Raw genomic sequence first — 20,737 nt, forward strand, 5'->3', positions numbered from 1 at the left:
CCTCCTAACAGGTGTAAGAAACACTAATGTTGTAAATTGTGGACTAAACTTTATTATTTTTCAAATGTGGCCTACACAAGTGTTAAGTTGTGTTTGGTGAACTTAACCTTTTTTTTGGTGCAGATCGGGCTACAGAGCTAGTTTAAATCACACGGAGACCGTGCAGACAGCCGTAAACGGCGCTGCAAGGCCAAAAAACCCTCCTCTAGGTTATCCTATATAGTGTTTTTCCACTATTTAGCTGGATACAAGTGGAAAGACACTAATAGGAATTTTTTTTTTCAAATTTTAAACTGGCTGCACTATTTGAAAAAAAGGAAATTGTTTTTCAAGGTATGAGGCAGTAACGCACCCTGAGCTGAATCCAACCGGCTATGGCTGCACACAGACTACAGGGCGAGCTGCGCTCACACAGAGACCGTGCAGACAGCCGTAAACGGCGCTGCAAGGCCCCAAAAAAACCCTCTAGGTTATCCTATGTAGTGTTTTTCCACAATTGAGCTGGAGACTGGTGGAAAGACACTAATAGGAATTTTTTTTTTTTCAAATTTTAAACAGGCTGCACTATTTGAAAAAAAGGAAAATTTTTCTCAAGGTATGAGCCAGTAACGAACCCTGAGCTGAATCCAACCGGCTATGGCTGCACACAGACTACAGGGCGAGCTGGGCTCACACGGAGACCGTGCAGACAGCCGTAAACGGCGCTGCAAGGCCAAAAAACCCTCCTCTAGGTTATCCTATATAGTGTTTTTCCACTATTTAGCTGGATACGAGTGGAAAGACACTAATAGGAATTTTTTTTTTCAAATTTTAAACAGGCTGCACTATTTGAAAAAAAGGAAAATTTTTCTCAAGGTATGAGCCAGTAACGAACCCTGAGCTGAATCCAACCGGCTATGGCTGCATACAGACTACAGGGCGAGCTGGGCTCACACGGAGACCGTGCAGACAGCCGTAAACGGCGCTGCAAGGCCCAAAAACCCCCCTCTAGGTTATCCTATGTAGTGTTTTTCCACAATAGAGCTGGAGACTGGTGGAAAAACACTAATAGGAAATTTGAGAAAAAATGTGCAGCAGGCTGCACTAAGAGCAAAAAAGAACAACTGTGTGAGGCAGTGTGAACCCCCCCTGAGCTGAATACAACCGGGTATATGGCTGCACACAGACTACAGAGTGAGCTGCACACACACACACACACAGAGACCTTGCAGAACGCTGTTAAAACAGCGCTGCAAGGCAAGAGCAAGGTGAACAGTGAAGAACACACAGCGTTTTGCTAAATTAGCCTTTGGAAAGGAAAATAAAGCAATTAGCAAGCTCAACTGGCCCTCAGTTAGAACACAGCGTCCTGTCCCTAACTGAAATCACAGCAGAGTGAGCGCAAAATGGCGGCAGCGCTTTTTTATAGTGCAGAGTGACATCATTTCAGCAGCCAATCCAAGCCTTGCCAGTACTTACATGCCCACCATGCTAAACAGGATGTGCCCACACTTTCATTCATTCCTCATTGGCTGCTGCGTTCAATTTGAATTCTGGGAACTTCCGATTCCGGTATCCGATACGCGGGAAGTATCGGAATTCAGTATCGGAATTCCGATACCGCAAATATCGGCCGATACCCGATACTTGCGGTATCGGAATGCTCAACACTAGTTGTGAGTGATTATACATTTATCTTTATTTACCCTTACGCTCTCCGTTAATTACTATCTCTCGTTGGATGTTTTTGCATATTGTGACAAGCATTTATCCTCCCTAATGAACCTGTAAAGACTGACGAAGAAACACCGAGGAAGTCTGTTTTGTATACGCTACAATTACTTGTTCTCAATCTATGATGTTTCCCTTGAGGAGTTATTGTTTGCTTTGCTTTGTAAACATGATCTTGTGAAGCTGATGGTGTTGTCTGCGGGGTTGGCATAACAAATATACTCCGAAATATACCCGATTAGTGTAGGAGTAATCTACGGGATAGAGGAGATTCCACGACATCTCAATCATCATTTTCCTTTATAAAGATGATTATTTATTCTGCAACTACACCTGGTTAATATTATTATTATTATTATATTTCTGATTAAAAGTTATTTTTTAAACTATGACTGATTTCCTAAAATGGAACAAACAAACAGACGTGTGAACAGAGTCTTAAGGCTCATTCAGATGTCTGTACATTTTGGTCCGATGTCAGATTTCTAAAGCATGGACTGGCCGCCAGTCTCCGGACCCCAGCATGATAGCCTGATAGAAATATATGGGAAAGAAGCGGCCAATCTGTGCTTTAGCGGTCCGTGCTTTGACCGATTGGTACGGAAGTCTGAATGAGCCTTTAGAAAATTGTCCGGTGCCAGCAAAATCACCAGGTTAGGTAAATATTACTCCGATATGTTTTGGACCCTTTAATCATTTCTCCTTACCCAGTGGGGCAGGTTTTATCCATCTTATCTCACATTTTTCTGTTTTCTGTTCTTGGACCATTTAGATGAACCAAATCACTGAGCTAGCATTTGTAGGAACACTTGTTCTTGACTATTTGCTCTACTAAACGGCTAGCCCAATGAACGAGCAAACAGGAATGATGATATTTATGATAGAAATCATTGTTCTCGGCAGAACATCGCCCGGTGTGAACAGGTTACGCGCTGCTGACGACAGGATGCACATAGAACGTGTAGTAACGACTGTTCTAAGCGCATAGAACGTTCGTCAGACAGATTAATGGGGTCAATAAGTGAAAGTCTGGATCGGCTCATATATATTTCTGCAGAATAGATCAGGGACTCTCTTCCTCCTGCTGGGTATTCCCCAAATCTGTGATGAAGATCTATATCTGCGCTCCCCTGGCCACTTACCACACACCAGGCACCACAAGGAGAGCCCAGGAATCATCTTCTCAAGACCACGACAGCGACATGGGTTCTTGTGCACTGAGGACACTGCCGCCGCTCGCTGACCTGCTCCTGATAATAACTGTCCTGGGAGATTTGTATCCCCGACCTAAAAGAAGAGACCTGCTATAAACCACTCACTGCCATTGTCTACTGGTGGCAAATATGGCCCCAAGTGCATAAGACAAGTCGGGAACACATGGGCGGAATGACGTCAGGATCAGACTACAAGGAGTCTTACTTGTAATCATGGAGGAACCGGGAATGTAGAGACTGTTGCATGCCCCCCGTGCCTCTTTAACGTCCCCCTTAATGTATGTTTTGAGGGTTGAATGTTTTGACTCACAATGGAGCATCCCTGGGTTATGCAAAAGCAATCCTCTGGAAGTGCAACTTTGGAGGAAGCATTCGGGAAGCTTCAGCATTGTGCTAAATATTTCCAAACTTTTCTGGTAGTCTAAGGCTACTTTCACAGTAGCGTTGTGTGACGTACGTCGCAATGCGTCGTTTTGGAGAAAAAAACGCATCCTGCAAAGTTGCCCGCAGGATGCGTTTTTTTTCCATAGACTTGTATTAGCCGACGCATTGCGACGTATGGCCACATGTCGCATCCGTCGTGCAACGGATGCGTCGTGTTTTGGCGGACCGTCGGCACAAAAAACGTTGCATGTAACTTTTTTTGTGCATCATGTCCGCCATTTCTGACTCCGCCCCCTGCCCCTCCTCCCAGGACCTTACAATGGGGCAGCGAATGCGTTGTAAAACTGCGTCCGCTGACCCCGTTGTTCATTTTTTTCGCAGTTTGCGTCGGTACGTCGGGCCGACGCTAGTGTGAAAGTAGCCTTAGAGAACTAGGAAAGTATAATTATTAACATTTTATTTAAACTTGTGTCCAAGTGTATCCCCACTTAAATAAAAAAGAACCTAGACATGTTTGGCGTCTATGAACTCGTAATGACCTGGAGAATCATAATGGCAGGCTGGCTTTAGCATTTGGTGAATATGGTAAAAAAAAAAAAAAAAAAGCAGCAGTGGAAATGCACCTTGGAATTTATGTCCTGTTTTCAAGTACACGACATGGTAAAACCAATGGTTTTGTTCAAAAGTACAACTCGTCTCGCAAAAAAAACAAGCCCTTAAATGGCCATTTTGACCAAAAAATAAAAAAAGTTATGGCTCTGGGAAGAAGGGAAGCAAAAAATGAAACTACAAAACCAAAAATAGCTCTGGTCGTTAAGGGGTTAAATGTAGTCACTAGTAATATGGCTTGTAAATGGCCGCCACCTAATAAAGTGTTAAAAATTCAGAGGAAATGACAGGTAATGGATGTAGATAGGAGATATCGCTGTTTAATTAGACACCCCATCATATATGTTATTCTACACACCACCCACCCATCACTCCCATCTTCCTCTCTGTCAATCAATGTTATAGATAATAAAAATAAATTGCTCTATTTTTGGAGCCAGTTTCTATATTACAGCCAAGAGGAATGTATTTAACAGTGTTAATGTTATTCTAGAGAAGGACGATGTCCCCACAACACACATCCACTATCGGAAAATAATAATTGCTTTCACAGGTTCCCGAGAAAATAACATTAATTTATCATAGCAGCTGGTTAGTATATTAGATGGAATTTTGACCTATCTGATAAGATGCCAATATCCTCCTCCGCTCCTGCACAATCTACAAATGTGAATATAGCAAAAAAATTCTATATATATATATTGCTCCCATAACTGGATTGGCCGCTTTCCAAGTGTTACACTCGGATACGTTGTCATCCCGGGGCCATATTTATCTGATCAGAATAATTATTGGGATTTTAGCTCCGATTCAATAACTGTCAAATAAAAATAACAGCTATGAAGATTTTCTATGACTGGTTATAAGTGAGAAATTCTGCATCTGGTCATTAATAATTATAGATATATCAGTCTTAGAGCATAAATGGATGATACTCAATATGGTCATCATTATAACCCTGGCAGTGCGATATATTCTTCAGGTTCCTGTCTGGTGGAATTGTCAACACACAGAATATGTGTATATACTGTATACTGCGACCCAGTCCAGATAAGAAGAGACTTTCTGCCTACACTCACTTTGTAATGGCTGTATATACACTCTCTATATAAATATATATGTATATATATATATATAAGCGGTATTGTGGCACCCCAGGAGTCCGGGTACCACAGTAGTGTTGCCTTCCTCTCGGGGAGAGTAGTGCTATGCCAGGAGACAAGTGAGATTCCCTTTGGCAGGTTATCACACACACAACACCTTCCAAATCCAGGCCAGGAGGGGGAGCTCAAAACCCTGTTTTAGGGCAGCTTCCCTGGATAAAGATCCTGGTTTGGAGGAGGAGCTAGATCAGTTTGTACAGACAATCTGTGAGTGAGGACAGACAGGAAGGGAGCAGAGTGGAGATACAGGACTCAAGGAGGCTACGACTAGGCCTCCAAAGAGTCAGTGTGCAGAAACCGGGTTTCAGGAGCCCGAGGCTTTTGTGGAAATTCTAAGACACAGAGCAGAACCGGAGAGCATAGGATTACACGGACATTGCCCATTTGCACCTGTGGTACAGCAGCACCCTGGAGCCTGGAGTCACCATGCGGAGACCCCCAGTAGGTACGGCTCAAGATGCCTACCATACAGGTACCTGTCCCAGGACAGGGGAAACTACTAGGACCTTGTTTGGAGCACTTAGTGGCAGCAGGGACTTCAGACACAGCAAGCGCAGAGTGGGAGGCCCCCTACCTGACCTGCCAAGGGGATTCCACTTGTCTCTGGACTGCCTGGACTCCTAATGTACCTGTTGCCGGTGCCCTGGACTGTGGCCTACCATCTGCAGTAAACCAGACTTACAACTTGTCTCCTCAATTTATTCACCGGCACATGCTATCTACACCTTACACCATAGGACCCCTGGGGACCCCGCTTCACCTGTGTGAAGTCTAACACCCGTGCTGCCGCAATATCCTCCAGGGGACCCCTTCAATGCAGCATCGGTCCCACTACTGACCGAACACCACAGGTGGCGTCACGACAGACTTTGAATATTTTCCCCTTTAAAGACCGTTCCCCTTTAACGTTGAGCCCCAGGGCCACGGACCGGGTCACAGCCACCGTGACATCCCCCTTGAGACCGGACCCGGTACCGAGTACCCCACTGCCCTGGATGGGCGACTCAGCATATATATATGTAATAATATAATTATAGTAAGCCAGGGCTATACTGAGATTATTTTGTTGAGCAATTGATTCATTTTAGTTGTTGAGCTACATCTACAGTATAAACTAATGCTTGTATCATCCATATCTGTACTCACTCTTTTCCCTTCTGCTTCTGTTACTAGGCGGCACTCCATCTTCATTTCAGGTGTTGCGGAGTGACACTACAGCAGTTCCATTTAACATTCTAAAACTTGTGGCCTCGTCCAGACAAGGAGTTTGTGGGACTACGATTTTGTTTCTAATTCTGACCTCTTGTTTCTGACTCGGCTTTCTGAAAGTTCTTTGCCAACCTGCTCCACCAGCCAGCAACCACTCCATGGACTCAACCCAGGGACCCTGCGTAAGTCCATATTGCTTAATAGTGGTTAAAGAGTTTGGGGCTAGGGTTGCCCTGATACCAACTAGACAGAGTGTCTTGTACAAAGCCTGTCCGTGGAAGTTTCTTTTTAGTTATCCTTCTACTGACTTTTACTGACTGTGCTTTCTCACAATATTATTATTATTATTTATTGTTATAGCGCCATTTATTCCATGGCGCTTTACATGTAAGGAGGGGTATACATAATAAAACAAGTACAATAATCTTAAACAATACAAGTCATAACTGGTACAGGAGGAATGAGGACCCTGCCCGCGAAGGCTCACAATCTACAAGGGATGGGTGAGAATACAGTAGGTAGGGTAGAGCTGGCCGTGCAATACTATACTTTCTGAAATTAGGGATAGAGGAATAAAGAATGCCTTTAAATGCCTTAATGTACAGTAACAATTTCAGTGTTCCTAGTTCCACCTACCTAAACCCAGCCCAATTGCATCCTGAGATGGCCCCAAAATTGTAAAGAATGCATCTAAAAAATTAGGATAAATTTGGGATCTGCATGCTATCTTGTAGACTGGTTAAAATCTATCATAGGGAGCGGTCTCATTGCGGTGGGTGTTGCGGTCCGGTCCGGGGCCTTCCAACTTCTTACGATAACGTCCTCTTCTTGTCTTCACGCTGCGGCTCTGGCGCAGGCGTATTGATGTGTCCTGTTGAGGGCAGATCAAAGTACTGCAGTGCGCAGGCGCTGGGCCTCTCTGACCTTTGCCGGCGTCTGCGCACGTCTGCCGGAGCCGCAGCGTGAAGACAAGAAGAGGACGTCATCGTAAGAAGATGGGAGGCCCCGGACCGAACCACGACGCCCACCGCAGTGGGACCGCCCCTGGGTGAGTATAATCTAACCTCTTTTTCTCATCTTTTAGGATACATCGGGGGCTTATCTACAGCATTCCAGAATGCTGTAGATAAACCCCATATGCTGGTGGGCTTAGCTCACCTTCGATTTTGGGGGTGACAGGTTCCCTTTAAAAGGGTTGTCCGACCTTAGGCTACAAGTCTGCAGTCACTCTAATTGACTGCAGACTTGTGAATCCTCACACCGCGCACACTGCACACTGTGAGGATTCTCCTTCGCTGGGAGCAGAGGTGCGAGACCGGAAGTATGTGCTTGGCATACATGCAGTCTAGATGCCCACTGCCTCACTCAGTGACTTTAATAAGGGCCACATTATTATGTCTTGATGACTGGACCAGAATGTCATGTAAATCTCTGGTCCGGTGGAGTGTTCCCGAGATGCAGTGATAAGGACCAACCAAAAGTGGTCAAAAAAAGGTCAACCAGCAAACCAGCACCAATATCATATTGTGCCTTTTATGGTGTCATGTTCGAGTTTTGCAGCAACAATCAGTAATGGAGCCACCATGCTGCGATGTAGGACTTTCGGGATCCGTGCTCTCTTAGATTACATATCACATACAATGTTAAGTGCCGTCACAGAGCTCGAGTGCCATTGTGCGTCTTTACTGTGCATCATAGAAAAGTGCACGGTTGTTCCATTACACAGAGATAGAAATCATCCAGAAACGAGCTGCACTCGGAAATTATTTTCCTGCTTTTGATTCCTTTGGTTTTGTACAAAATGATGTGATCATCTCCATCGTTGTATTTCTCATTGGCAAAAACATTAACGTTCCGATCAATTTATTTTTATTAAGTCATTAATCCTAGGAAGAAACGTAACAATTTTGAGCCCAGAATGGAACATATGTTTATATTCCCCACAGCGCCGCCTTAGGGCACATAAAGTATTACATAGCCCCCTTCACCCACCGCACCACGTAAAATTAATGACCTCTCCATGAAAGGTCCAACATAGCTTGGGATATTCTATGAAACCTGTCTCTGCTCTACCTCGTATTGCAGACGAGGGTCCTGAATGGGGGACTCTCCCATTATAAACTGATATTCAAAGCCTGACCACCCCCTTATAGCTGCATAGCCTTGTCTTAGCTAAATAAGGCTACATTCACACATCCATGTGAGCTTTACCGTGGAAGAGAAGTGGGCCATTTTCTCAGGTGCCATTCCAGGTGCATTATAGTTGATTCTATTTTATTTTTTGCATCCTTTCACTGACGCAGATGAAAACTGTCTAAACTTTTTGCATCCATTGACTTACAAAAATGTATCAATTAAAGAGAAATCCAGTAACCAGAGCACCAGACGTTCTCCTTTTGGTAATTTCATTAGTGCAGAAAAATCAAAACTTTTCGACCTCACCGGGCCTTTATCAAGCCAAAGATACAGACTGATATGCTTTTTCTATGGTTTGATAAAGGTCCTGCGAGGTCGAAACGTTGTAATTTTTCTGCACTAATGAAATTACCAAAAGGAGAACATCTTATGCCAAGGTTCTTGGATTTCTCTGTATTGCTACTACCTTGCACGGACAACAGCGTGGTGCACGGGACTCATCCACTGCAAGTATAAATGTATCAATTAAAAACCGAGGAGACTCGGATAGAACTCTGAATTCTAAGTCTGTCTTCACTGTTTCATCCATGTCTCATTGATCCCCATAGACTGAGTCTGATCCGCAAAAATGATGAAAAAATAATAACCCTTATACTCACCTCCGGTGTCAGTGCTGTTCCAGCAGTGTCGGCACTGGCTCTCCAGCAAATCGCGTGACATTATGTCACTCAATCCCTGTGGTCAATCAGTGCTGGCTTCACTCTCCCCTCCTTCCCAGGAATCTGATATCTGAAGGAAGTGAGGGAGCAGCCGCAGCTCTCGCTTCCTCTAAATGTCAATTATGTCTGAAGGAGGGGAGAGTGAAGTGGCCGCCGATTGACCCTAGGGATTGAGTGACATTATGTCACGCAATCCCTGGGGAGAGCCAGTGACAACACAGCTGGAAAGGCGCGTCCATTGGAGGTGAGTATAGCTGTTATTATTGGAAGTCACGAAGAATCTTCTGTCACCAAACTTTGGTTCTCACTTATCACTTTCACCTAATAGATGGAAGCAAAACTTCAGGGAAAAAAAAATTAAACTTTACTTTTTGGAGTTATAGCATTTGGGGAAATTGCAATCGGTTTGAAAGTCTGCTGCACAATCTAATCAGAAAAATAAACAAGCAAGAAAACAACTTGCGTAAAAATCCTCCGTTATTATGATTTTATTCAGTTTCTTATTGCAGTCAAGGATCATCTTCTGTCCTCTCCCTTCCTGAACCCTTTGATCTCTGATTCTAGAGGATTCTCGTTCTTGCCTGTGACATCTTTACATGCGGGTCAGGTGCAGACTGTTGTTAGTGATTTCTTAGAATCTATAAAGTGAAGCGAGCTTCCTTCCACCATGAGGTCTCTAGTCTCCAGCTGTTCAAGCTAATACAATCTCTTAGAAAACCTCTATAGGATTCATTCAGTACTTATACTGTATATTGGTGATAATGACAGTCAGTGACTTCGTCAAAGAGATAATTCATACAAATGGGGCCACGGATCAACATTAGGGGGTTTTCATCACAACATAAGAACAGTCAGGTGATCGCTTCCAAGTCTCCAATATTTCACCAGTAAATCTGACCTTACAGCAGGACTGACTCTCCATAGGGAGACCAACTGTGAATGTATTAGTGGCAATGCTCCATGGGAAATAATATGCAAATGAGCTCTCACATTAAGTAACAGACAACATGATATTGCCACATTTCTGATATGTTGTGGCTTAGATTTTTTACACCCTGATTACACTTGGATACCAGCCAAAAGGATACTGGTAAGTCTAATAATGTGTTGATGAGATGTCACAGCTCACCTCCTCCTCCTCCTGTACAATGACTGATAACACCTCTATATACAGTATATGACACAGGATCCACCATTCACAATAAGTGATATCACAGCTCACCTCCTCCTCCTGTACAATGACTGATAACACCTCTATATACAGCAGATAACACAGGATCCACCATTCACAATAGGTGATGTCACAGCTCACCTCCTCCTGTACAATGACTGATAGCACCTCTATATACAGTAGATAACACAGGATCCACCATTCACAATAGGTGATGTCACAGCTCACCTCCTCCTCCTGTACAGTGGCTGATACACCTCTATATACAGTAGATAACACAGGATCCACCATTCACAATAGGTGATGTCACAGCTCACCTCCTCCTCCTGTACAATGACTGATTACACCTTTATATACAGTAGATAACACAGGATCCACCATTCACAATAGGTGATGTCACAGCTCACATCCTCCTCCTGTACAATGACTGATTACACCTTTATATACAGTACATAACACAGGATCCACCATTCACAATATGTGATGTCACAGCTCACCTCCTCCTCCTGTACAGTGGCTGATACACCTCTATATACAGTAGATAACACAGGATCCACCATTCACAATAGGTGATGTCACAGCTCACCTCCTCCTCCTGTACAATGACTGATTACACCTTTATATACAGTAGATAACACAGGATCCACCATTCACAATAGGTGATGTCACAGCTCACCTCCTCCTCCTGTACAATGACCGATTACACCTTTATATACAGTAGATAACACAGGATCCACCATTCACAATATGTGATGTCACAGCTCACCTCCTCCTCCTGTACAATGACTGATAGCACCTCTATATACAGTAGACAACACAGGATCCACCATTCACAATAGGTGATATCACAGCTCACCTCCTCCTCTTGTATAGTGACTGATACACCTCTATATACAGTAGATAACACAGGATGGATCAACCATTCACAATAGGTGATGTCACAGCTCACCTCCTCCTGTACAATGATAACACCTCTATACACAGTAGATAGCACAGGATCTACCATTCACAGTAGGCGATGTCACAGCTCACCTCCTCCCATGCCCTTCACAATGGCGTTTGCCCAGATTACTATTGTAGATGCTGAAATAAAGCTATTATATGAATATATAAGGTCAGTTTATTGGAGTTTATGTCTATGTGCAGATTAGACAGAGGGAATCTAGGATTAGGCCTTGTTACTAGTGTGAAAATGAGAAGATTTATATTTATACTAGATGGTGGCCCGATTCTAACGCATCGGTTATTCTAGAATATGTATGTAGTTTATTTATGAAGTTTTCATTTCATTTATACACAGGATTTGGGTGGCACGGGCGCGACCAAATAGCGAAGCGCGGTTCAAATTCCACCCACGTAGCATATAACACAGCTCATGTAGCATATAGCACAGCCACGTAGCATATAGCACAGCCACGTAGCATATAGCACTGACCACGTAGCACATAGCACAGCCACGTAGCATATAACACAGCCACGTAGCATATAGCACAGCCATGTAGTATATAGCACAGCCACATAGTATATAGCACAGTCCACGCAGTATATAGCACAGGCCACGCAGTATATAGCACAGCCCACGTAGTATATAACACAGCCCACGTAGTATATAACACAGGCCACGTAGTATATAACACAGCCCACGTAGTATATAACACAGCCACGTAGTATATAGCACAGCCACGTAGTATATAGCACAGCCCACGTAGTATGTAACACAACCACGTAGTATATAGCACAGCTCACGTAGTATATTGCACAGCTCATGCAGTATATAACACAGCCACATAGTATATTGCCCAGCCACGTAATATATTGCACAGCTACATAGTATATAGCACAGCTCACGTAGTATATAGCACAGCTCACTCAGTATATAACACAGCCACGTAGTATATTGCACAGCCCACGTAGTATATAGCACAGCGAGGTAGTATATAACACAGCCCACGTGAGTATAAAAAATAGTTATATACTCACCTTCTGTCGGCCCCCGGATTGATGCTGCATAGGCAGCATCAATAGTAAAAGTTGGTCACACAGGGTTAATAGCAGTGTTAATGGACTGCGTTACACCGCGGTGTAACGCAGCCATTAACCCTGTGTGAGCGCTGACTGGAGGGGAGTATGGAGGGTGCACTGACAGAGAGTAGGAAGGGGCGAATTCGCGGCCGGACTGTGCCGGCCACGACCAATCAGCGATGCGGGATTTCCGTGACAGACAGACAGACAACCAGACGGAAGTGCCCCTTAGACGATTATATATAGAGATATGCATTTTTTAATTTAGATGGTGATATGGAAGCTAAAAAAGAATTAAGAAAAAAATCCATTTCACATAAAGACATGATAAACCACAGGACATTTTCCGATGACACATGCCGTTTAGGGTGAGTAATCTTTTCTCGTACTCGTTGCGCTCCATGCTCCGGACTCCCAGGATCTCTGACCTCGTGGATACAATAAATGGCTTTTACACATCTTTGCAACATTTATCTCTACGTAAACCGTAGAAATGAGATTATCGGTGACGTCCAGTGACGATCTGTGATTAGATGAAGATATACACTGATCGGCCATAACATTAACACCACCAGCCCATATTGTGCGGACCCCCCTCCCTACCACCAAAACGGCTCCAAATCCTCTTTGCGTGGACTCAACAAGACCTGTGATGGAGCCCTAACTGTGAGCCGTTAGCAGCAGATCATTTCTCCTGTACTTGTACGTTGCTCTGCGCGCGGCCTCCATGGATCAGACTCGTTTCTCCAACACATCCCACCAATGATCGATTCAGTCGAGGACAGAAAATACATCCTATCCCAACCATGCAAACATATGACTGCTGCAGCCAATCATTGGTTGAATGGTTAGTCACCACTGCTGCCAGTGATTAGCTGCAGTGGTTTCATTACGATTGGGTAAAAATGTGAACTGGCGAGAGACCCGGGGATTTCTAAGAGAAGAAGAGCAGGGGATTGCTGCGGCATCTGTGCCTCCTCTCTGGCTTTCATTGATGTGGATGATGCGTCCTGCATCATCCACATAGCCCATCGACATCTCGCGCCTGCGTCCTGCACAGGCGCACTTTGGTCTTACCGGCTAAATACACTCACATTACTGAGATCTGTGGGACAGAGGCTTTTATAGAGTCGATAAGTTACGGTGGTGTGCAGACCCCATGCCTCCTTATATAGTGCCCCATATGCCATTGTGTAGGTACAGATTCCTCCCCGCTATACCTCCTACTAGAAAAAGCCGCCCTATGCCGCGGTATGAAACGTAGGTGTGCCATGGTACAATGTGACCCTATAGCCTTCTATGGCTGCCCTATTAAAACCATGACCAACGTACACATGTGGAGTAATGACTTAGATCAACAAATATGGACAGAGATTGTTCTGTCCATGAAGAAGTCACCGCTGTGATAGAAATTACGATGGAAGCGGCAGTATTACATCTTAGTGCCGATAAGTCCGCCAAATCTCAACATCTTTGTATATTAAAGTAATAATTACTTTTATCTTTTCACATTCTGGATGCGTAATATACACACTACTGATGGGATAATAGTTTCCTGTCTTTGCTTCCGATGAAATAAAAAGCTTTTTTTTTTGCATAAATTCATTAAGTGAATGGAAAATAATTATGAAAGCTTCTCGGATTAAGCTAAAAAAAAAAAATCGTCTTTATGAATGGAGAAGCTTTCACATTTCTGGATATTGTAGCAATGACCTGCAGCTAATTAGTACAGCTGAATACTCTCCGCTGAACAGAAAGCGAAAAAATGGGGAAAGAAAAAAATTTGTAGGATTTTTTTTCTGCAAAAAAAAAAAAGATTGTCAGATGATTTTTGTGATAGAAGGTTGCCTGTGACTCTTTTTCCAGTTGTGTACCAGTGTGATTGCGCTACTCAAGGGACTGTACTGAGCCTCAAGTCTTGACTATATATGTGTATGTAGCTCCCATTCAGACCGCTGTGACAGGTGGACCATAGAGGGTCCGGATCTGACACCTATAAACTTTGTATAAACTACACAAAAAGGGGCAAACATTGCCATTTGCAAATGCATTAAAGAGAGGGCCTGTCACCAGGTGAAAGTGACCAGCTTTTGCCCTTATTTTATTCCTATTTCTCCCCTGAGTAGTCTATTTTTTCCAGTGATATGGGGCCTTTTTATTTGCGGTTAGTTTTTATGGTCTTTACAAGGAGGCGGAGCTCACAGGGTAATAAAATAAAGCAGCCTAAAGACACGCCCCTGAGGATCCTGAGAGCATCGCTTCTTTCTAAAGACCATAAAAATAATCACTAAATGAAAAGGCTCATATGACAGATTAAAAAAAATCAAAAAGTAAAACACAATACTACGGAGAGCAGGAATAAAATAAGAGCTAAAACTGCCCATTTTTGACCGAGGTACTAGGTGCTGCTTTGCATATGCCAATTACAAGAACAGGGTTCACAAAGTGTTTTTGGATGTCTGATCAGTATCACCCAGCCAATGTGGCTTTGGTTAGTATTCCTTTATAGAGTGGTCAGACTGGATAGGGTGTCGTACTTTAGCGGTGAGGTATGCATTGCCTGGGTGAGCGTGCAATGGTTCAATGGTGCTGAATCGTGCATGTGATGAGGCGGTTAGGTAGTGCGTAGAAGCAGTATGAGGACACGCCAGTGCATCAGAGGGGATATTGGCTTCTGTCTCCTTCCAGTCGGGGTCAGACGCAGAGGACAAACTTCCTGAAATAAAGTAGAGGATAAGCACATTTGGCGGGTCACCCTAGGATTATGGAAGGGACATTGCCTCCCCAGCCAAAAATTAAAACTTTTGTAGTGGAGAAATTTTAGTTGCCCAAATTTGACCATTGCTGGGGGAGAGCGTCCTGTAGAAGTAGGAAAAGAGCAATAGGAAAAAGTGCTATAGAGAGAGAAATACTTGCTAGCAAAGGGTCCTAACTCCAAATAGGAAAAGTGGATGCTTATGAGTGCAACGGAGAGAGAGAGGCGGGGAGTGCCACGTGGAGCGCCCCCAAGGGCTATGGGGAACTCGGTACCGGGCCTTCTTCTGTACTCAGTGGGGATGTCACGGTGGCTGGCCCGGTCCGTGGCCCTCGGGAGGTCCGTTGATGAAATGGTGGGAAAGGTCTTTAAAGGGATAGTGTTCGTGACGCCACCTGTGGTATTCGGTCAGGGTGACCAACGCTGATTAGGGGTCCGCTGAGGTGATGTTATGGCAGCTAGATGGTATACCTTCCCACAGGTGAAGTATATCCCCAGGGCTTCCCAGAGTGTAGATGGTGGATGATGTGAGGTGCAATGAATAACGAGGACACAAGGGTGCAGTCTCTTTACCAGACCACAGGGTAGGCAGATTCCGGCCCGTCTGAAGGCAAATCCAGAGTCCCCTTATCCAGGTAGAATTCAGTAGCCTTCCTACTAGCGCCTGGGTGTTGTAGTACATCCCTGCTGAGCAACTCGGTAAGGTCCTCACAACTCTTGTAGATGTTCTAGATGTTATCTCTTCCTCTCTGTCCCCCAGATGGTGTGGATAGGACAACCCGTATGACTGATGGCCTGAGGCTTGTTTATAGGGACCCTAGAGACGCCCCGACCCCCACAATTTGCCACCGTGTCTTCTTAGGTATTTAAGGTCGGGCAGCCAACTTGGAATTGACTGTCCTGCCGGTCTCTGAAGTAAAGTGTAGAGTCTATTACTCCCTCGGTGTTCCGGCCACCGGCTACGCGCCTCAGAAGGAGGCAGCCTCTCTCAGGGCAGAACTCCTTCTGGTTTTCTCCTTCTGCTATGGAAACAGGAACACATGGGCTACTTGCACAGTGAACAAGTCTGTAGGATCATGTTCACACACCACCAAGAAACCTGAAGACACAAAAGAGAATAGTAAAACCAAAAACACTCAGTTTGAAAAAATTATTGCAGTAATCCGCAAGTGCTAGTAAAAGATGTAAAAAACAGGGTATTTGGTTGATACGTTTTTTGCAAAAAATGTATACTAAGCTGCTCTACCAATCTTCACGGTATACCCTTATCAGAGCAGTCCTAACTAATGTATGCAATCCCTATCTGATGTATTTAAAAACCTGATCATCTGTATATTACCTGTGTGAACAGGGTTCAGAGAGGAAAAATCCATGTGTGCATACAGAGTAGAACAGCTTTTGTGCAGATAGCCCAAGAGGAGTGGTGGGTAACTCCCCAGTCTTGTAGACACAAGAGAACAATTATGGAAACAGGAACACATGGGCTACTTGCACAGTGAACAAGTCTGTAGGATCATGTTCACACACCACCAAGAAACCTGAAGACACAAAAGAGAATAGTAAAACCAAAAACAGTCAGTTTGAAAAAATTATTGCAGTAATCCGCAAGTGCTAGTAAAAGATGTAAAAAACAGGGTATTTGGTTGATACGTTTTTTGCAAAAAATGTATACTAAGCTGCTCTACCAATCTTCACGGTATACCCTTATCAGAGCAGTCCTAACTAATGTATGCAATCCCTATCTGATGTATTTAAAAACCTGATCATCTGTATATTACCTGTGTTAACAGGGTTCAGAGAGGAAAAATCCATGTGTGCATACAGAGTAGAACAGCTTTTGTGCAGATAGCCCAAGAGGAGTGGTGGGTAACTCCCCAGTCTTGTAGACACAAGAGAACAATTATGGAAACAGGAACACATGGGCTACTTGCACAGTGAACAAGTCTGTAGGATCATGTTCACACACCACCAAGAAACCTGAAGACACAAAAGAGAATAGTAAAACCAAAAACACTCAGTTTGAAAAAATTATTGCAGTAATCCGCAAGTGCTAGTAAAAGATGTAAAAAACAGGGTATTTGGTTGATACGTTTTTTGCAAAAAATGTATACTAAGCTGCTCTACTAAATATAGATCAATGAGCTATATTTAGCTTCATTTGCGGTGAGGCGCCCCCTGCTGGCTGTTCATAGATCGTGGGAACTTACCTAGAAAGCTCCCAGGCTTTCTAGGAAAGTTCCCACGATCTATGAACAGCCAGCAGAGGGCACCTCACCGCAAATGAAGCTAAATATAGCTCATTGATCTATATTTAGACTCATTCCCCGGGGTTTTGCAGCGAGGAGTAGCATTGCATTAGCAAAGCTCCTGGCTGCAAAATGTTTTAACCCCTTCAGAAGGATTTACATCGTTGGACGTTACAGATCTGCGGAGGGTAAGTATATTGTTGGTTTATTATGTTTTTTCTTTCACAGAACGAGGGTCTTCAGTGACTGGATTGGGCGTAGAATAAAATACTCCAACAACCATTGTTTTTATTTCATTAAAATAATTTTAAATAATGTGTTTGTGTTTTATTTAACCCTTTACTACAATTGGATTAATAATGGATAGGTGTCATAATTGACGCCTCTCCATTATTAATTAGGCTTAATGTTTACATTTACATTTTCAGGTTCTCGAGGTTTATTGAAGTTCTGGAGGTAGCAATGGTCGAGGTAGCCCAGCCGGATACTGGCGGCTACCAGGTGCTACATAGGGGGCTCCCTCACTCCAGATGGGGGTTTGCGTACCCACAGTATTCTGTTTAGGAGCAGCTGGAGTACAGACCATCACCGAAGTCAACTCTTTGGCCACCACAGTGGTAGTAGTGGCGACGGTACATGTGGTGGTCCTGATGATGGTACACGTCGGGGTAACAGTTGTGGTCTTGGTAATGGCAGTAGTCTGGACACAAGGTGGCACTGTTGCCACAAGAGACGATTGGGCAGGAGCGTTGGCTGGGTGCACCTCAGGGTCTCTCTTTTTATGCACGTTTAATGCGAACCAGCCCTTCTCACCAAAGTGCCTAGTGTAGGTGACGGTGTCTCCCGGGTATAAGTCTCGATCAGGGTGCCCCTCCAAGAGATGCGACTCCACATCCCGGTGATTAACAAACACCTCCGTGTACAGTCCGGGCTCTTTAATAAAGCCCCAACCTCCCCGGAGTTTGAAGGCTACGGCTTTGCCCAGCTTACGCGTGGCCTGGTAGGTGCTGCGGTCCTTGCGGGCCTGGGCCTTGACTGCTAGGTCCCATTGGTCATGAGCTTGACGTTGGGCCTGGTATTCCCCCTCTTTCTCCTCCCACTTTCGAGCAAGCTGGGCCTGGTATTCCTCCCAACTTAGCACTTCCACTGTCTCTCCCTTTTGTCGTTCTGCCCCGGGGAACCCCATGAAATCCGGACCAGGATTCACCCAGCGGTACACAGTCCGCTCCGCATAGACCTCACCCGGCAGGGTGGTGGGTGAAATTGGGGCCTTCAGGAATTGCTCCATGCCCGTGGCCTGGTCCCAGGGCTTGAGGCACTGGAGGCGATGAGCACCGCGGGGAGGTGGTGCTGCGACAGGGTCCACTAGCAAGTCCTCAGTCACCGGGGCAGGATCAGCATCCTTACCTGCCACCACGGTGTCCTGGGTGTCGACTGGCTCTGCCGGTGGTGGTGTCCGCGATGGTGTCGGTAGTGGCTCCAGTAGCGGTGCAGGGAGTGATGTCAGCGCCGGTGGAACTTCTACAGGCGCCACCGGGTACGAGGCCTTGGTCTTCACCAAGTTGATCTATCAGCTCCTCCATCCCAATCTGCAGGGAATCAGCGTCAGCGGTGAAGGTTTGTCTGCGGTGCCCTTCCGGGTAGCTGGGGGAGTCTCCTGCTCCGACCCCACGCTCTGGCTCCGGAGTGCTGGCCATGGCGTCCTCCATATGGCTCACTTCCTTGTCCTTTTCCCGCTCTCTCCTCCGTGGGCGGCTTCATTTTCTTTGTCTCCACCCGCCACTGAGGATCAGGAGGCGGATTTCAGCTGCTGATGGACACATCCTCAAGGTACAGAAATATTTTTCACGCTTCTCAGTTCGTTCACGCCCACAACTCCACGCCCTTCTTCTTCTCCAGCACTTCTCGTGGCGCGATAATGGCGGCGGTTTTGGCAGGAATTTTGGCGGTAAATGGCAATACAGTTCAAATACAATTCTGGCACAGTTCCTAGGTGCACATGACACGATTTTCAGGCTTAAGTAGATCCTGTTCGTGACGCCAAAAGATTGGAGCGCCCCCAAGGGCTATGGGGAACTCGGTACCGGGCCCTCTTCTGTACTCAGTGGGGATGTCACGGTGGCTGGCCCGGTCTGTGGCCCTCGGGAGGTCCGTTGATGAAATGGTGGTTCGTGACGCCACCTGTGGTATTCGGTCAGGGTTACCGACGCTGCTTAGGGGTCCGCTGAGGTGATGTTATGGCAGCTAGATGGTATACCTTCCCACAGGTGAAGTATATCCCCAGGGCTTCCCAGAGTGTAGGTAGTAGATGGTGGATGATGTGAGGCGCAATGAATAACGAGGACACAAGGGTGCAGTCTCTTTACCTTTACTGAAGGATTCAGCATCCACAGTCCAGGTCACCAGATCACAGGGCAGGCAGAGTCCGGCCGGTCCGAAGGCACATCCAGAGTCCCCTTATCCAGGTGGAATTCAGTAGCCTTCCTACTAGCTCCTGCGTGTTGTAGTACCTCCCTGCTGAGCAACTCAGTAAGGTCCTCACAACTCTTGTAGATGTTCTAGATGTTATCTCTTCCTCTCTGTCCCCCAGATGGTGTGGATAGGACAACCCTTATGACTGATGGCCTGAGGCTTGTTTATAGGGACCCTAGAGACACCCCGACCCCCACAATTTGCCACCGTGTCTTCTTAGGTATTTAAGGTCGGGCAGCCAACTTGGAATTGACTGTCCTGCCAGTGTCTAAAGTAAAGCGTAGAGTCTATTACTCCCTCGGTGTTCCGGCCACCGGCTACGTGCCTCAGAAGGAGGCAGCCTCTCTCAGGGCAGAACTCCTTCTGGTTTTCTCCTTCTGCTATGACTTCGTGTCTCACTTTCTACAATACAATTCCTTTCTCGTCCTTCCTTAGGATGCTGCCGCATCCGTGTCTTTCTGTCTCGTGCTAGGCCTCCAACAGGATCCCACCCCTGTCTGGGGCCCTCTGTCTGCAGCTTTGTGGTGTTCCTCCTTTCCCGCTGTCTGCCTGACAGGTGTTGCCTGGGCAAAGCCCAGTCAGCTTCTCCTTAACTTTCTATCCAACCCACCAGTTTTACCCTAATGTGAGGAGTGGCCTAGTAGATAGAACCTTTTCTCCCCCTGGTGGACTGGAGTGTGAAGTGTGGTGTATGGTTTGTGATACCTGGCAGGGTGAACTCCTTTAGTGCCATCAGACGTAATATTACTCCCCCTGCACCACGTCCATGAGGTCCGAAAGAGAGTAAATACCTCTCCTCCTACTCCCCCTTTGACTGGTTACAATCTGGCTTCCGACCACATCACTCAACTGAAACTGCCCTAACTAAAGTCACCGATGACCTACTAACCGCCAAGGGCAAGCAACACTACTCTGTCCTCCTCCTCC

Source organism: Ranitomeya imitator, chromosome 2 (genome assembly GCF_032444005.1).
Source record: "Ranitomeya imitator isolate aRanImi1 chromosome 2, aRanImi1.pri, whole genome shotgun sequence".
Classification (NCBI taxonomy): domain Eukaryota; kingdom Metazoa; phylum Chordata; class Amphibia; order Anura; family Dendrobatidae; genus Ranitomeya; species Ranitomeya imitator.